The sequence below is a fragment of the Telopea speciosissima genome, chromosome 4 (genome assembly GCF_018873765.1).
Source record: "Telopea speciosissima isolate NSW1024214 ecotype Mountain lineage chromosome 4, Tspe_v1, whole genome shotgun sequence".
NCBI lineage: Eukaryota > Viridiplantae > Streptophyta > Magnoliopsida > Proteales > Proteaceae > Telopea > Telopea speciosissima.
In genome coordinates this window covers 34422382-34442741 of record NC_057919.1, presented here as the reverse complement: position 1 = coordinate 34442741, position 20360 = coordinate 34422382, and positions in this window count along the sequence as shown.

Below are 20360 nucleotides of genomic sequence, written 5' to 3'. Positions count from 1 at the left end.
GATGGAATCCTCGGTTACATGTCTTCCATTTTGGGAAGGTTAGGATAACCCCACCTCTTGAAGAATTTCAGGCTTGCATATCATCAAGGAAAGTTGTTCCTCCTGGTCATGCAGAAGGAGCAACTTTTCAAAACTTTGGAAGATTCCTTCATCATGGACAAGAGGGAGATAAAACAAATTCCCAGACGTGGTCAAGATTGGTGGAATCAACCCAGGCCTATGCGCTGCCAAGCAAGAAGGGCAACACAAGGATTTCACGAGATCCAAGATTGAAAAGAATACTTGGATGAGAGGAATGTTCAAGAAATCTAGTGGGACTGTCATCAGAGATGCCAGGGTGCGACTACGTGGGATTCATGGGTTTGACTCACATCAGTACCAGAACAGTTTAAGTTGAAGAATTTTAAACCTCCAGAGGCCTTGACCCCAAAAATGGAGATTCTGCTATCATATACATGTTGCAAATAAGTGATGTCAGCTTGATGTTTGAATTACCTTTTCAGTATCCATGTATCAATAAAACTTTGTGCTTCTAGGGAAAAGAGAAGTCGTTGTGATATACAAAGGAGAGTGAATCCAAAGTCATCCAAACGATCACAATAAGTTGTTCCTCCAAAAAAAAAAAAAGTATATATACACAAAACCCAAAAAAATAAATAAAAATAATGTCACTCTGAGTTGCAGTTCTCCACTGAAAGGCTCATCCCGGAACCTGCGACGGCATCTTGGTCCAAACAGAGAGCCTCGATCTCAGCTCTGGCACGAGCTAACTCAGTCTGGTATCTCTCTGAGTCGAGCCGATTCCTCTCATACTCAGCCTGATGAAACGCATCCTGATCCCTCTGAGAAAGGAAAAGAAATAAACAGTGAATAAAAAAAAAACAAAACAAAAAAAAGAGGTGCATAAATATAAGGAAAGAAACTCACCCAGTGGCGTATCATGTCCCCTCTGGAAATAATGACCTCATCCATGTTGGCCATCATGCGCCGCATGTCGGCATACCGATCCGTGGTCACCTAGAAGAGTAGAAAGGGAGAGATAGAAGGAGTGAGGGTTTTCGCTTTGCAAAAAAATAAAAAAAAAGATAATAATAATAATAAAGGAAATCTCCTTACCCCATCATATGGGATAGAGATACCGAGGTCGCTGTCCCGCGACCTGGGAGGTCTCAACTCGATGTCAGACATACTCAAATCAGTGGGTCTGACGAACCATGGATGGTAGCAGGGGATGTGGTCATCCATACCCGCCAACCGCACAGGAGGGAATCCTCCAGAAGTCTCCGCCTCAGGATCTGCCCCTGCCGTCCGAGAGACAAGCGAGGACTGTCCAAAACTCCAAGGGAAGAGGGGGCAGACAGGGTACTGCAAAAGAACCTAAATCAGTTAGCATGATTCAATAAGTTTTTTTGGTTGATTGACAAAGAGTAAAGAAATCATACCTGAGGACCCTTCGGAGTGAGAGGGACGCAAACAGTCTCCTGGAAAAGAAACGCTGGGTAGTCCCCGATAGTAGCCAACTACGCCCCCAGCTCGCGGACCCTCAAGCGCTGAATCTCCTCCGGCTCCAAGAGAGAAGGAGTGTGCATGTGAGCTGGAGGAAGACAAGGGATGAGTCTCTCCTCGGACCACTGCAGGGACACCCGCTCCCCCAGGAAGAAGGAGAATCCCCACGGACCCTCAAAAAGGATCCGTCGGGAATAGAGAGCGGAAGCCTGAGCAAATAGGATCGGCTCAAGGAGATATTCCGGAAGGTAAGGTCAAAGGGAGACTTGCCAAACAAAAAAATGTATAAGTACAAAATCAGAATTGAAATAAAAGAGAGTAGTCTTGAACTCACATCCTCAAGCCGCAGCTTGTTCAGGAGGCCCTGAACAGAAGGAAGATCCTTATGGTGGCCGCTCTTTAAGAGAGTTCCCTTGGACCATCGCCTGGCCCTAGGGAAAGTAATACCCTGGTCCTCACCTCCCTTAAAGAGAGGAGTCCGGAAGCCAAGGACCTCGTAGCTCCATGTCTGCAGAAAAACAAAAGAAGTCAATATGTTTGGATAATAATAAAGTTGTTAATATAAAAAAAAAAAAGAAAAAGGAGAAGAGAGAGTGAGAAAGACTTACCCAGATGACATAGGAGCACCCGATGAGGTTCGGGGAACTCAGGACTAGGAAGTCCATCATGTAGAGGAGGTGGGCATAAGCCGAACCTCCCCAGTCATACCCTGCTGTGAGGTCGAAGTCCTTGAAGAAACGACAGAAAGCGAGGTCGACGATCACTGTCCTGATCATATCACCGAGCACGACCTCAGCTAGCAGATAGAGGAGGAAGCACCGGGCCATTTGATCGTGCCGCTCCGAAGGCGACTGATCTGTCACCCCCTTCTCGTCCCATACCTGCCTCATGGTGGCAGTAGGAAGGCCGCTCTGGGTGACCTGGATCCCTGTCATGCGCCTCCAGTAGTCAAGGCGATCCACCTGGTCCTCTGGGGCCAATGCCACGGGTGCCCCTCCAAAGGGAAGCCCCGTGATCATGTAGAAATCGAGAGGTGTGATAGTCACCTCTCCTAGTGGGAGATGGAAGGTATGGGTGCACGACCACCACCTCTCCACTAGAGCCCAAATAGTCAGGCTATCTAACTCCCGGATGGGGCAGGCAGCGATGTGCCCCAATCCAGTCCGTCTCACCTGGGATAGTACCTCCGGGCAGAGCCTCCTGTACCACTCTCTCACTCTCTCCATGCCACAATACTTCTTTGGCATCGGAATGGTCTTACCCTGCAAAGACATAAAAAAGAAATTTTTGATTAGATTCCAATAAATAAATAAATAAGCACAAAAAAGAGAAAAATAAACACAAGAATCTAAGTCGAAACATGACTGAGTCTGAAATTTTAAAGAATTGTCTCGATTTATGTGCCTAAAAATGCCTAGGTCGGTATTTTAGGGCCTTGCCTCGATTTACATGCCAAAAGATATACGATTTGGTATCCGATGGCTTTACCTCGATTTACGTGCCTAAAAATGCCTAAGTTGGTATTGTAGGGTTTGCCTCAATTTACGTGCCAAAAGATACCCGATTTGGTATCTAACGGCTTTACCTCGGTTTGTGCGCCTAAAATACCTAAGTTGGTGTTTTAGAGTTTTGCCTCGATTTGCATGCCAACAGATACCCGATTTGATATCTGATGGCTTTGTCTTGATTTGCGTGCCTAAAATGCCTAAGTTGGTATTGTAGGGTTTCGTCGAGATTTGTGTGCCAAAAGATACCCAGTTTGGTATCTGACGACTTTGTCTTGATTTGGGTGCCTAAAAAGCCTAAGTTAGTGTTGTAGGGTTTCGCCTCGATTTACATGCCAAAAGATACCCATTTTGGTATCCGACGGCTTTACCTTGGTTTGCATGCCTTAAATACCTAAGTTGGTGTTTTAGAGTATCGCCTCAATTTGCATGCCAAAAGATACCCGATTTGGTATCCGACGGCTTTGTCTTGGTTTGCATGCCTAAAATGTCTAAGGTGGTGTTTAGAGTTTTGCCTCGATTTACATGCCAAAAGATACCTGATTTGATATCCGAAGACTTTACCTCGGTTTGCATGCCTAAAAAACCTAAGATGGTATTTTAGAGTTTTTACCTCGATTTGTGTGCCAAAAGATGCCTAGTTTGGTATCCCTTGATTTGCGTGCCTAAAAATCCCTAAGTTGGTGTTGTAGGGTTTTGCCTCGATTTATGTGTCAAAAGATATCAGCTTTGGTATCCGACGGCTTTACCTCGATTTGTGTGCCTAAAATATCTAAGTTGGTGTTTTAGAGTTACCTCGATTTACGTGTCAAAAGATACCCGATTTGGTATCATACAGCTTTGCCTACTTTCGCAGGCTTAAAAAAATGCCTAAGTTGGTGTCACATCGGTTTATGTGCCTAGAAATGCCTAAATTACGATATTTGGGTCCCTACCTCGATTCACGGGCCTTAGGACGATCATGACAGTAATTAATAAATAAATCCTACGATGGCATTAATCAACGGAAAAGGTAAGGTAAGTATGCTTACCTCCTACGACTGTCCCCAAATGGCGCAGCAGATGTGCCGAGAAGTGTCCTTTAGTGTCGCCCTAGATGGGTACCAGCCCGCCCGATCGTTCGCATCGGTCGTGCCCAAGAGAGGACCGTGTGAAGACTGACGAGATCGCCTGCGGAAGGCCATCTCACTCAAAAGTCTTAAAATAGAAAAAAAGGGCAGAGTTCGAGAACAAAACTGGATAAGAGATATAAGGGGGGGACCCCAATTATAAATAGGCAAAGATGGCCGGAGCCACGGCGCCGTGGAAACTTCCATGGCACTATGAGAAAAAAAAAATTCAAGACAGGCCCTAAAGAAAAAATATTTTCAAGAAATGCCCTAAAGGAAAAATATTTTCAAGAAAGGCCCTAAAGAAAAAATATTTTCAAGAAAGGCTCTAAAGAAAAAATATTTTTAAGAAAGGCCCTAAAGAAAAAATATTTTCAGGAAAAGCTCTAAAGGAAAAATATTTTCAAGAAAGGCCCTAAAGAAAAAATATTTTCAAGAAAAACCCTAAAAAGGAAAAATATTTTCAAGAAAATCCCTAAGGGGAAAAACGGGAAAAGCCCGAAGATACCCTAAAAGTCTAGGGAAAAACCCCAAGATATCCTGAAAGTCTAGGGAAAAACCCCAAGACGCCCTGAAAGTAAAAGGGAAAAACCCCAAGATACCCTTAAAGTCTAGGGAAAAACCCCAAGATACCCTAAAAGTCAAGAAGAAAAACCCCAAGACGCCTTGAAAGTCTAGGGAAAAACCCCAAGATACCCTGAAATTCGAGGGGAAAAACCCCATGACGCCCTGAAAAGGGGAAAACCCCCAATATGCCTTGAAAGTCGAGGGGAAAAACCCCAAGATGTCCTGAAAAGAGGAAAAACCCCAATATGCCCTGGAAGTCAAGGGGAAAAACCCCAAGACGCCCTGAAAAGGGAAAAAACCCAATATGCCCTGAAAGTCGAGGGGAAAAACCCCAAGATGCCCCCTGTCCAGGGGAAATCCCCCAAGACGCCCTGAAAAGGGAAAAAAACCCCAAGATGCCCTGTCGAGGGGAAAAACCCCAAGACGCCCTGAAAGTAAAAGGAAAAAACCCCAATAATAAAGATTTGGTTTTTCCGAGTTTTCTTTTGAAGTTTATCAAAGGATTTCATCGTGATTAAACCGCCTATTTTGGCAACTCTGCCGTCTTTGAGCAAAGCGTCACCAGTACATGCTCTTAGTGACAAAATTAGTTGGTCTTTTGTCTTTACCCTTCGGCTATTGGCACAAGCCTTGGCCAAAGAGGGACAAACTGTAGACACTGAATTTTGTCACCCCCCTGGTGATGATGATGACAGGACACGGACAATGGACATCACACCCCTTTTCCTTTCCTAAGACAAAAAAGACAAGGCCCACGGGCCCAAACACATTCAAAACCCCAAGAAAGCCCATTTAAGGCTTAAAAAGTAGGAAGAGGGGGACCACATTGTCCACGGGGCCGTGGGGCACTAGTAGGAGGAGGGAGACCACATTGTCCACGGTGCCGTGGACAGTGCCACAAGGCCCCGTGGAGGCCTCCCACGGCAGTGGTGTACGGAGCCACGCCACCGTGGAAGATTATGACATCAACGGGATGACATCATCCACGGAGCCGAGGACAACTTACTCGGCGCCGTGAAAATGGGACACCCCCTATAAATAGGAGGGTCCCCCTCCCCTCATTTCAAGGAATCCCAAGCTTAGGGAGACCCTCCCAGGTCGATTTTCCCCCTCTTTCAGGCCTTTGTGAGCGAGTTTTGAGTGGTGTTCTGAGTTGTGGGTAGATCCATCGATTACCCACTTGAGTGTGGATAGATCCATCGATTACCCACTCGAGCTGTGGGTAGATCTGTCGATTATCCATACATCCAAAGAGCGATCTCATTCCGGTCAAGTCACGATTCCGTCTGTATACGGATAACGAGAGTTCCTTTTTATAGCCGTTATTCTGTCCGCTTACAGATAACGAAACTTCCTTTCTATTAGCTGTTATTTTGTCCGCTTACAGACACATCCAAAGAGCCGTTATCTTGTTCGAAGAACCGGTGTTGGTCCATTCGTCCGTCTTCCCTTGAGCCAGGGGATCGTCAAGATCTGAGGTATACCCCTATGAAGGTATGATCATTGCATTTTAGTCGTTACAATGTAGTCTTTTGGGTTTTCCCGTTTTAATGTATATATTGTAAATATAGGTATAATGTACATTATATAGCCTCATTATTATAGAAAGAGAGAATATTCGCCCTTTTAGCATCTATTACAAAAAGACTGATTTTTGCCGGGCAAGATGGGTGCCTAACACCTTTCCATGCTTGTAACCTGACCCCTTACCCAAATCTCTAACCAGACCATATGGAATCATGTAGCACGTTTCCATTCATAACGGATAGGGCTACACCCATTGGGTCCTAGGCCCTAATCCTAGGTGGCAACTCTTTATTTTATTTTAATATTTTTATGAATTATGACCCTTACCCCATGATAATGTATCAAAATGATACCCCCACATTACCAGACCCAATAGTCTGTTGCCAATAAGGTTGAGGAAACCTCGTCACCGGGGACCAAGGTACGTACAGGTGCATCAATCATGCCATGGATGCCACGGTTCGATCATCTCCTCCGCCCGATCACGACTTCAAAGTAAGTGACTTGCATCTCCATAAGCTTTGAGCGCCACATGTGGATCACCATCAACATGCCCTGGGAGTCCTAGCTCCTCTAAAATTACAATGGAAACCTAAAAAAATTGTTCTATTCACTTTTCTTTCCATAATAAAGAAACCCCGCATAGAGAAACCAACCCACCATTTTGGGCTGCCCATGGGGTGGAGTACATATGTTTATAAAAAAGAAAGGGGGAGAGAGAGAAGCATCACATCCACCTATAATCCCAATGCATCACATATATCAAATTACCATCCAATTTATTAATAAGTCAATCTCATAATCACATTATAACATAATATCATGCATGGGCATCATTAAAGCAAGCAAACAAAAGCCATGGATTTCTTCAATTATTGAACCATCACATCACATGTGATAACATGTATCCAAGCCCTTGATTAATTAAAATCATATTTTAATTCCAAGTGGGTGGAGAGAGGGATCTCTTCACCCATCTATTTTCTCAAAAAACAAAACAAAATAAAATTCTGTTTTAAAAAAGAAATACCCTTTTTTTTAAAAAAATTTAAACTGGAGGGTAAACAAAAGAGGCGCATGCAGCCTACATAGGCAGTCCGCGTGCGCCAGGTGCACAGCCCGTGGGGCTGTCCCGCAGGCCATAGCCGCACTAGCAATAGCCCGCAAGCCACCACCCGTAGGCAGCAGCGAGTAGGCCACCACCCATGGGCATGGAGGGGCATGCGCAGAGGCTTGGCAGTGTGCGTTCCCCCCCCCCCCACATCATATTGATATAATTTTAAATATATATATATATATACTATCAACCCCACTTTTTTTTTTTTTTTTTTTTTTTTGGTTGAGACTATCAACCCTACTTGGATATAAGGCTTTCAATAATTGGAAAAACAAAACAAACATAAATCCATCATCACATGGACAAGTTGTTAAATCTAACAACCTTGTAACTACCCATGTGCACATGGGAAGGTTGTTACAACAACCACATAACTACCCATGTGCAAATTCAATCAAGAATTTGAAACTTGCATCCCATACATGATAATTACATTAAACAATTAATTATATGATATTCATGGGTGAGAAAGGTGGCTTTGATATCACATTGTAGGTCGAACTACGGTCCATGGGATCAAGGCTATGTTTCGAGATCCCTAATTTAGGGAACTCCAGGGTTGTCCCTGGGGAACCGTAATCTGGCATGGGCACCCCGTTTACAATTTTAGGGTTAACCATGGTCGCCCATGGTATGTCCATACAGGAACCCTAATAGGGTTTGGTGTGACAAACCAATGCCCAGTCCAATCATCCATATTTCATCTCATGGATAGGAGGAAATCCTCATGAGAGTTGGAACTTAACCACATGGAAGTGATGAAGTCTGCAAAGGATTTGGCAAAGACGTTATGGATTAAAGGGTAGTTTCATTCCCTAGTGTGTATGAGATCCTCAACTTTGCAATCTCTATGATCTAATCACAACTTCCATTAATAACCTCAGTATTGATCATAGAGACAACTTTAATTCTGAGTATTACGTCAATCACTGCATATTCCCGATGGCTCTCCATGAACCAGCTCAACTTTTATAAAGTCCCAACCAAATCCATATCACATACTAACACTAATCGGCTAATGGGTAAAGGACGTATCCGTCAATCTCACCAAACCAGAACCGGTTACATACTCTGAACCACAACCCCCCCCCCCCCCCCTTTGGACATGCATGTACACCATCCCAGAACCCACGGACAATCTAACCACTATTTCAGATTGGTGTTTCGATCACCTTACCAAGGAAGGTGGTTGGGCAACCGTAATCTTATCTAACAGACAAATCATCTCTGCCCATTTGAATTTTGGTCATACAAGTTCAACCCAAGAAGCTGATGAGGCTCGGAGGATCAAGCAATCAGAGTCACTGGTGCACCATCAATGGGAAGACAAAGTAGAAATTTGGACGGATTCTGTGGAAATAGTCAACAGAATCCAACGACCGGAATCAAATCCATGGCCTTGGGAGCTATATTCTCTTCTATTTGACATCCAAACTGATTTAAGCAACTTTCTCTCTTTTTGTAATAAGAAAATGGACAGACATTATTATATCCATATTGCTCTCACAAACTAGCATTTATGGCCAAATAAAAGCACGGGGATGTAACAGACAATATCGTTAATCTTTACTATTCTTAGCTTTTAAACATTTTCATTTTCAGCAAAAATAAAAAAATGGCCGTTAGCCAAGTACCTATATAAGTAGTGCCATAATCAAACAAAGCAATCAAATACTCGAAGGAAGACAAAAATCAAAGCAATTAGGTGTCACTTTCTTCGTCAAATGGGCGGGCTGATTGCAAAGAATTGGTGGATCTTCTTCAACAGGGAATGGATGAATCAATGGCCATGGGAGCTTCTTACTTTTTTACTAGATATAAGATCTCTACTAGGTTATTTTGAACGTTTAAGGTTTTGTTAAACAAGACAGATGATATTTGCTAGGGTGGAGAAATTATCCAGATTTGTGTATAAAGATGTACTCTCTTTTATTTCGTTTTAATAGTAGTTTTTATTTGTCATCAAAATCAAAAAAGAAAACAGAATTCTCCAAGTTGCCATAAGAGATGCATGTATATATTGAACTCATTTGCGGGTACTGCTCTCATAAGTCTGCTGAAGGAGGTCATCATAGGGGTCCCTCCGTCCAGGTACTTGGCTGATCTGAGCATCCCATGCGAGCTGTGAATTGTGGCGTTCAAATGTCCAGAACCCATAAGGTCGGATGGGTAGGCTCCACATTTCTTTAGTCTTTTTGCAGCGATCCTGCACTGTATAAACATGCTCCCGGAACTGCCGATCCCGCTCCTTTGGGTCCTCCATCATCCTCCTTATCAGATTCTCTGCAAACTCCATTACAAATGCCATCTTACTTCTTATCTGCACTCAACACAACCAAGTCAATTATTTATATCACAAACACATTTCCATGCATCATGATATGTATGCTGCATAGAAGGGTAATCTACTATAATACCAAAAGCAATTTGGTTCGGTATGTGATTGGGATATATTTTTTCTTCCACAGAGATCCACAAATTACTTCTTTTCTATTGGAATGGAGATCGTTTGCAAAGTATGGGAACGAACGTAGTAGATATCTTGCCTCACTTGGTTCTTTTATACCTTGGTACATTGGCATGCTAGATGTGATTATTTTTGGTCGCCAGGTCTGGCATCCTGAAGGTGGAGGGGCTCGTGTCCTGACATTGAGAGCGAGAGCGAGAGAAATAAGCTTTTAGGCACTTTTGTTTGATCATTCAACCATTGTGGAGGGGCTCATGTCCTGGCTCTGCTGCTGAACAGAACTTCAGCTGCTTCTCGGACCTGGTTCTGCCTGTGGAAGGCTCTCTCCTGGGCTTCGGGAGCTGCTGGTACCATCGGAAGGAGCGGCCCCTTGCTCTGTTGCTGGCTTTTTTAGAAGCATACCAGGTTTGTTTGCAGGTCTGTTTAACTTGATCTTTTTTTCTCACAACCCTTGCTCTCCATCTCTCTCCAACCCTGCTTTATCCCCATTCTTCGACCCTCACCCTTTACCCTCTCTACCGCCTCCACCAATCTCTGATTTTCAGACTTCAAACACTCACCTTCTCTACCGACTCTACCACAACGGTGGGATTCCTGTACTTGCCTTTCCCATCCTGTAACCATCATCGGTTCTCTTCCCCCATACTTCTTCCCACAATTTACATATACCCACCCCAACATCGACCCTACCTATATCCATCCCTGATTTTCAACCTCTTCCCAGATCAGGTGCTCCGGCTCTCACTCACTGATTTTCAACCCTCTGTTTTACCTACATCCATTCCTGTTTGACTAACGGCACTAGGACACTTGAGCCAAGAGCTAGAACCAGAACCAGAAACTGTGATTCTATCCCCTTCACCTTCTCTACCGCCACCACCATCACTAGGCCCAGGACCTGAACCTACTACCCCAGCCCATCACGCAGTGTTCGGTCATAGAATAGGAGGATAAGGGTACTGTGTTGGGGCAAGTGAAGAAAAAGAGAATAATTCGATCTAGTGCCCAGATATTTGGGGTTTGGGTTACTAATTCGGAAACCAGTACAGCATTTCCCTCGCAAGGCCCTGAACACCTTTTGCAACATATTCCCTGCAAACCCTTATAATGAGCCCTTTGGATTGCTTGAGGTAGTTGACTTTCTGTTCTAGTTTGATCTTAACACATTAGACCACATTTTATTTTCATTTTTGTTACTACTTTTGTTTGTTGTTAAATTGAATTCCTATAACCCGTGATTTATATTTGGTGTCCTGTTCACCCATTACCTGGTTTATCCTTTGTTTATCTATTTACATTACGTTTCCGCTCTTTTTGTTTATAATCTGCATGTATATAACATAGTTCAACGCCATCTCTTCTTTGCTCGTTAGTTTGCCGTTATATATCTGTTTGTTATTGAATTTAGCCGTTTCATTTTGTTGGGCCTGATCTGCTGTAGCCTTGATAGCATCTTTATATTCATGTTGTACTACCTGCTCCTCTTATTGAAGCTAATCGGAACCTACCTGTTTACTCGATCAGCATTATTTGTTTAGTTTTAAGCACTGCTTTACCAGCTCTGTGCATTACCCTGCTCGAATATACACCTTATTCTACATATTGAGAGTGTATTTTAATGCATTAGGTGTGTCCTCTCCTTTATACCCTTTCACCTATACTTTTCTAATATTTATATTTATTTTCCTATAGTGGTGTGTCAGGTCGGCAGCCGGCACTAAATATATCCTGCCAATCACCTTTTGCATGGATCCAAATTACTCTGCAAACCCCTGAGGTTTGTCCTAAATACAGTGCCACCCCGGGTTTCTAAATTATACACCTGACACCTTTTAGTGGATGGTGTTAATAATAAAATATAAAATACCGACTTTTCCCTTCTATTTTTAACCCCCCCGTCTTCCTCTATTTGCAGAGAATCACCAGAGGCAAATCGTCTGCTTTGGATCCTCCACAGCCCATATCAAATCCAAAAACCCTAACCTCACCTCTTCTCCTGTTAACATCTCCATGCCTCAACGCACAAATGTGACACAGTAGTAGAAAACATGGTGAGAATAAATGTTTCCTTTCAATCTGAGCAGATTCCTGCTATTATTTTTTTCTCTTAATTTCCAACATTGTTATTTCAGGGACCTTCTACACACAAAGCAGAGGTGGGATGACACATGTAAACAGCTACATGCTGTTTTGGGAGAATTATGTCTCATTTGTGACCTTCAGTGGGCAGGGCCCGAGTATCAAACTCAACTGGGAGTATCTTCTCTTCCACCAGAGGTTGCTGAGGAACTATTTAGTTGTGAATTATCGGACAAGGAAACCTGTTCTCAAGCTCTTAGTCCAGATTTGACGAAACTGAAGAAGGCTAGTGTTGTGATAGACAATAAGGTCACAGGGGACACCCGATCCGAAGAAGATCTCCATTACACAGAAGGAAAACTGAAAACGATACCAAAATAAATAAACAGAAACCCTAATAAAGAGAGTGTGACAGTATATGTGAGAGTGAAAATAAATAAATCTGAACCAAATTTGAAAAAACAGGGGGTTAAAAATAGAAGATTTTATGGAAAGAACGAATTAATGAAAATCTGCCTGTTGAGATCTCTGAGCTCCGCTCATTTCTGTCGCCACAGACAGACAATAGAATGGATTTTGGATTTTCAAATCCGAAACTGAGAAATCTGGCCTCTGGGTTGAGAATTGAAATGAAATTTTTGTTTCTGAAGTTGAATTTTTTATTAGATTTAAAATTTTTTTTTATTATTTCTTTCCAGGGAGAGAGAGAGAGAGAGAGAGAGGAGCAGACGTACGCAGAGCAGAGAGCTCGAAGAATCCATCATTTGAAACGGACGCCATTATCATGGCATTAGAGACACCCGTCTCTCATGAAGCTTTGTGATTCGAGTAACAGGAAAAGGGGGTGTGAAGTTAAGGATGCCCTATGGGCAAAATAGTAAGCTCACACCCCATTAGGGGTATATTTGTCATTTTAAAGCACCAATGGCCACCAACACATCAGCAACTAACGGAAATGCTCTAACGGAGTGGGGCTGACTGTAACAACTAACCTAAACTCAGGGGGTCTGGATGTATAGAAACACAGGGGGTCGCACTGTCTTGAGGGCAAACCTCAGGGGGTCGCAGTGTAATTTTCCCTTTTTTTATTGCTCTCATGTATTTTCATCCTCTTTCTACTACAGCATCACCTGTAAGCGACACATCAAACCGACGCCCGAATGCGGTGATAAGTAGACCAAGGGCAAGTGAGAGGAAACTTTGCAGCCTAGAAGCATAGGATTAGATTAGCTTCTTGGATCCTTAACCGGTGAGAGCCTGGAGTTAGTTGATGTTATGAGGAAACGAAGGATAAATATCGCATGTATCCAAGAGACAAGATGGAAGGGTAACAAAGCTAAGATGTTGTATGACTTCAAACTTTGGTATTCAGGAGATCATAGTAATTGTGGACAAAGATCTAAAGAATGATGTAGTTGAGGTCAAAAGGCTGGGAGACAGGATTATATCCATCAAACTGGTTTTGGAGAAAGAGGTTGTCAATATTGTTTGCGCTTACGCACCACAAAAAGGATTGGATGTAAGTAGTAAGAGCCAATTTTGGGAACACTTAGATGAGTTCATGCAAGGTTTTGGCAAGGATGAGTCGATTATTGGAGGGGACCTCAACGGACATGTTGGGAGTGACCGTAGAGGATATGAAGGTGCCTACGGGGGTTACGAGGTTGGGGAGAGGAACGAGGAGGGGACCTCAATCCTAGACTTTGCGGTTGCGTATGATCTTGAGTTACACTATGAAACTTTGGGAGAAGGTCATTGAAGCCTGTTTGAGAAGAGAGACTCGTATCTCGGTGAACCAATTTGGCTTTATGCCGGGTAGATCTACGACAAAAGCTATCTACCTATTGAGGAGCCCATGAATAGATATAGAGATATCAAGAAGGATCTCCATATGGTCTTTATTAACTTGGAAAAAGCCTATGACCGAGTCCCTAGAGATCTAATCTGACATGTGCTAGTGAAGAGAGAGGTGTCGAGTAAATATGTGGATGTAATTAAAGATATGTATGAAGCATAGTTGTCACGGCGTCACGGCGATCCAAGTCGGTGGAGGGGTGTCACGTCGATATATCGACATGTCGCCCGCCATGGCAATGCCATGGCGAGCATGTCGACCATGTTTTATTTTTTCTCTATTGTTTCTCAAGTTTTAAGAAGAAAATTCAGATATCGAAGAAGAAATCGAAGAGGGAAAAAAGACAGGAAGAAGAAATCGAAGAAGAAATCGAAGAGGGAAAGAAGAAATCGAAAGAAATCGAAGAGGGAAAGAAGAAATCGAAGAGGGAAGAAGAAATCGAAGACAGGAAGAAGAAATCGAAGAGGGAAAGAGAGACAGGAAGAAGAAATCAAAGAGGGACGCCATGGCGTTGATCGCCATGCAACCTTCTCCAGCGCCAGGACGCCATGGCGGTATGGTATAAGGATGTGGTGACTAGTGTGAGATCTGTGGGAGGTCAGGGCAAGGAATTCCCAATTACGATTGGGTTACATCAGGGATCAACCTTAAGCCCGTATCTATTTGCGCTTATCATGGATGACCTAACCAAGAGCATTCATGAAAAGGTCTCGTGGTGTATGCTCTTCGCCGATGATATCGTTTGGGTGGATGAGACATAAGCAGGGATTGATGCTAAACTGGAGCTATGAAGGTCAACCCTCGAAACAAGAGGCTTTAAGATTAGTAAAACGAAGACAAAGTATATGATGTGTAATTTTAGTCATACTATGATGGATGCTGACATGGTCCGAATTAAGGAAAGAGAGATACCGCAAAGTGACTATTTTATGTATCTGGGATCTATCATAATTAAAGAAGGAAACATAGAAGATGATGTTTTACAGAGGATTAAAGTGGGATAGATGAAGTGGAGAGGTACGACCGGAGTGTTGTGATCGATGTATTCATTTAAAGCTTCAAGGAAAGTTTTATAGGACTGTTGTACGACTGGCTATGATGTATGGGGAAGAATATTGGGCAGTTAAGAAGTGTTACATTGAGAAGCTATGTGTATCAGAGATGAGGATTTTAAGATGGATGTGCAAAAAAACTAGGAAGGATAAAGGATTGATCATATTCGAGCCGACTTGGGAGCTGCCCCGATCAACGACAAGCTCCAAGAGAGTCGTTTGAGGTGGTATGGTCATGTTCAACGGATGCCTACGGACGCCCCAGTAAGGAGGAGTGATATGATTCCACGAAGGACTTGCATTGTCTAGGTCTTATACCAAGTATTACCTCGTATAGAGCCTATAGGAGAGCAAGGATCCATGCAGTAGACCCCATTTAGCTGAGTTTCTCCTGACTTCTTGTGTTGTGCCTCTTTTCTCTTACTTTCATCTTTCATTTGTCATTTTCCATTTCTCATTTCTCATCTCATTCCCCATCACTCTTTTCCCATCTCTTCATTCCTCCTGTAGATTATGTGAAGGTGAACTGTGATGCAAGTTTTTGTCAACAAGATAGAAAAGGGGAACATGGTTTTATTTTCAAGAATTCTCAGGGGCATGCTTTACGTGCTATCTCTATGCCGGCTGCATTCCATACAGTTATGATGGGAGAAGCATTGGCCATTCGGTCAGCCTTATTGGAAGGAATTTTGGAAGGGTATGATCACTTGATGGTGGAATCAGATCATAAGGATATTATTTCCTACCTTCAACAAATAGAATGTCTTACACCAATGGATATAAAACCTTCTTTGAATGATATTATTTATTTATCGTCCTGCAAGATGTATTTTCTCTTATGTTCCAAGGGAGCAAAATAGTTTTGCTAACTCCCTGGCAAGGAAGGCACTGTTGGTGACATGTACAATAGTTTAGCCAAATACCGATCCGTGGATTGTGGAGTTATGTTCCTCTCCACCCATGTGTACTACACGTTAGACTCAATAAAGTTTTTTCTTTCCACCAAAAAAAAAATACAACACACTTGACATAAGTAGGACTTTGAAATACATAATTTGCAAATTGTTGGTAAAAGTAGTTGTTCACCATTATCCTAAGCTTCCCTTTTAGCACCTACCTCTATAATTCCCTCTGTAACAGCTACAAATGCAAGTTTAACAAGTTGGGCATCAAACTGTCAACCCAAGCCACACCCCAAGCAGGGACAATCAACCTATAACCCACAGATCAACACAAGGCACTCAACCCCAAGCCAAACCATGTCAATTTTACATAGATCAACAAAATCGAGGTTCATCCAAATACATGCTGGTTGATTCAAGCTAAGTTGAGTTGGGCTTGGCATAAAATTGTTCATACAAATATGGGGGAAAAAAAGTGGAAAGAATTCAAAAGTCTCATAAACTAAACAAACCACAACCCAACAGATCAAGCACTGAACTTGACAATGAAACAAATACATACACAGCATATTTGGATTTAGGAATATTTCGGAATATGAAAACTTTGGGTTTCTGAACCCAACGTCCCCTAAAGAAAAGAAAAACTAGATACCCTATGACTTCCACGTATAGAAATCAATATAACAACGTATTGTTTTTATCTTATAAGATATAATATTACGAAGGCTAGTTTTAAGACATGGCAAAGGAGTAAGGATATAGAGGATCTTAAAAATGTATAAATTGGACAGAAATGAAGCTAAGAAGATTTTGGGAAAAGCAAGGCGAAAAAAATGAAAATTTTTATAACAATCTAAGCACAAAGAAGGGGGGAGGGGGGGGGGGCGGGAAAGCTATCTATAAGATAGCTAAAATGAGGGAAAGGAAAAGTAGAGACTTCGACCATGTTAGATGTATTAAAATTAAAGAAGGTGAAATACTAATAAGGGATGAGGGTATTAAGGAGAGATAAAAAGATTACTTCTACAGCCTATTAAATGAAGACATTTTGAGTAATAGAGACCTAGACGACTACGTTACCCATCAAGACACCACATGTCGTAGATATATACGAAAAATTAGAGTGTCTGAAGTAAAAGAATCTTTAAGGAGGATGAAAGTGGGCAAGGCACCAGAACCAGATGGGGTCCAATGGAAGTGATGAAGAGCTTAGGAATCCAGAGTTTATCTTGGCTAACCAAGGTGTTTAATAAAATTATGAGCACAAGGAAAATGCCAGATGAAGGGAGGAGAAGCAATATTGTTCCAATTTATAAATATAAAAGTGATATTCAGAGCTACAATAATGTTAAGAGGCATAAAACTAATGAGTCATACTATGAAATTATGGGAGAGAGTTATTGAAACTCACCTGAGACAAGAAATTACTATTAAGGAAAACCAATTTGGTTTTCTGTCAAGAAAATCCACGACAGAAGCTATTTACTTAGGAAACGCGGGGAAGGATTTAGTAGGGCTGCAAAAGGGCCAGGTCGGACCGGGCTTTTTAAAACCCCAACCCAACCCTGAATCCCCTTAGCTAAGCCCGGACCTGCCCTAACACTGACTCAGGGCCTAAAAACCTCGCCCCAGGTCCAACCTTGCTGAGCCCAAGCCCCGCCCTGATTGGGCCAGGCCAAAACTAGTCGGGTTGACCCTGATTGACTGATAGAGATCGAAATATGAAGAAAAAAGACCAAAACACTGTTCACGTGAACAGTGTTACAACCAATATTTGCCTTGTGTGGGGATGCTTTTTAGAAGATCTTGTGGGCCCATTAAGTGGAGAAAGATCCTATCCTAATGCTGCCAAAGTTTAGTTTCTATTTTCAGTTTTAAAAAGTTCATTTTATTTCATTTAGGTAGCTTCTAATTTTAGTTAGTTTCTATTTTTATTTCTGTGTTTGTTTAGAAGGCTGGATCCTATAAATCCTTGGTAGTTTCTATTTTCCTACTTACTATTTTATTTTAGGAAGTTTCTACATTCTCACTTTCCTTTTTTTTTTAAGCTTGCCTAAGCTATAAAATTAGTACCCATTGTAAGAAAGAGTCATCAATTGATTAATGAAATTTACAAGCAATGCTTGCCTCCAATTCTGAGAAAGAATTTGCCTTTCAACAGCTGAGATAGCTGTGGGTGAGAGACCCAAGGCTGAGATAGCCTAACCCCCCCCCCCATCCCTATCCCTATCCCCCTTTCTATCTATCCTTCTATTTTCCTTTTTTGTTCTTCCAATCGACCCCTACTGTTGCTGCCATCTTGTGATGGCAATAAACTGCTGCCGGAGAACTCTTTGAAGACTTGAATCAATCGACAATCATAACCAAGTACTGCTGCTGCTGCTGCTGTTTACACAATCAAGGTGAAGGACTGATGCACCTGCGATCTCAGTTCTGCCCAGAATCTGCTGCAAACTTCAAACTTGAATAAATTCACAACCAGCAGTTAGAATTGGCTGATATTTGGTGCACAAACCACCCATGCTTAGGCCTTCATTCGATCCTACTTTGGAGACATTTCTTCTGTTGGTTTGATCCTTATTCACTAAGTTACTAATTCTGATTTAGTTTCTATTTTGGTGTTCTGCTGCAACTATTATTGATCCTACTGTATGATGTAGAATCCGGGGGGGGACTCTTGTAGGATCGATCTGGAGGGCAACCCAAGAGGTGTCAGATTGCTTGAGACCTCAAAAGGTGGTAGGAGAATGGTTATAAACTCAGATTCAGGTGTAGGAACAGGCTGTTGTAATGAGGATATAGGTAGGCTGAAGATAAGAGTTGCAAATGCTTGAAGTTGAACAGTCACTTACCTGTAGTTTCAAGAGGACAGGTCTGATGAGAGGTTTAAAGGTGGGGAATACGGGAGAGGATGGAGATGCTTGATAAAGAAGATAAGTGTAGAACTGGAGATCCAACAGTCTACCAGCCTTGGAGTCCACCTTGGCTGCCAGCAGAGAGATCCCACTCTAGATGTATTTTGCTGAGTCCCACAGCCACTTAAGATCCACAAGCAAAACTCATATGAGAGCAAATTTAAAATCTGGAGGTTACCTAGAGAACCCTCCCCATGATTTATATTTATAGAGAAGATGGCCGAAGCCATCTTCATTATAATCCTAGTCATCAAGTCTAAACATAAAGGGGGGGTAATTACCAATGACAATAAATACAAAGATACTTGAAAACTTAAAAGACTTGGACTAGGAATACGAAAAATTTACTCTAAAAACTAAAAGACTAATTAAACTTCCTAGGAAAATAAAAAGGCTAATTAACTACCTAGGGAATACGAAAAAACTCAAGAAATGAAAAGACAAAGACTAAATAAAGTTGGGCCCACATTGGCCCTTACAAAAATATCCCACATAGGCTAGGCCTGGCAACCCACGCAAGGTTCGGTGCAGATACCACGGCTACATCTGGGCTTGGGTTGGTTCTCCTGGGCTGCAGACTTAGTCTGGGGGCCAAGGAGGCCTGGGCCTGGGTCTAAGCTGGTACCTTGTTTGATTGGGCCTGGGATGGGCTTGTCAGTGGCTGCCGTGGCCTTACATCACTGTAGAGTGGTTCTTAGTTGAACCCCTTCTGCATTATTGACCCTTACCTGTTTGCCATTTAGGGCCAGGCTAACCCTGATCCTAACGCTGACCCTGACCCTGACCCTGACCCTGTTTTGCCATTCAGGAGGCATTTATATTGGAAGTTCTTCCACCTCCACACCAAACCCACCAGCTTATAATTCATCTACTAAACCAATGATTCTATGCATACATTTCAAGAGAAAGTTGGAAACAAACAAGGGGAACCAATTTCAGAACTAAGAGATTGCAGCAGGCCTCTATTCCTAATCTGAACTCATTAACCAATGCAGGGCTAGTAGAAGGCAAAAAGAGATGGCAAGATAGAATTATGGGGAATTGTTCTTAACTTAATTACAGAATAAAAAAAAAACTTCCACATGATGTTACGTATAAAAGGCAAACAATGTTCTAAAGTCTCCACATTTCAACTACTATTAAAGGTTTCAGACAAGCTTATTAATGAAGAAATGTAAAACAAATGTTCAGAATGTTATCCATCGAAAACACAGCTTGCCAATCCCTGAAAACATCAAATTACTGCACTCCAAAAAATTTAGGATGAAATCCCACCAACCAAACCCAACCCTAAAAAAAAAGTAATAAGAAAAAGGAACAGATAATAGAAAACTAAAGGAGAGTGTCACCATAGATTTCAATATTCTATTGCAAAATAAAGCAAAATTTTCAGCTTCCTCACTTCTGTGTGCTAAAAAATATATTCCAAATGACCACAGGAAAAGACAAGCCCGATCTATTACAAAAGAACTACGGTGTAATGTACAATTCCCAATCATCAAAGGAGAAAAATAAAATCACAGAAGGGAAAATCAAGAGGGGGAAAAAGAAGTAAGACAAAACGTGAATCAGAATCATGAACCCTAATCAGAGATTCCATTTTTAATCAAAATAATTTAATGTTAGGTCGTTTACTTGCTTGTGGGTTCCGATTTGATCGCTGTCGGAACTTGCAGCGTTTCGGTTGGTAGTTGGCACCCAGAGAGAGACAGAGAGAGAGAGAGAGTACCTGTAATGCCGGAACTTGCAGGAGCAGGCA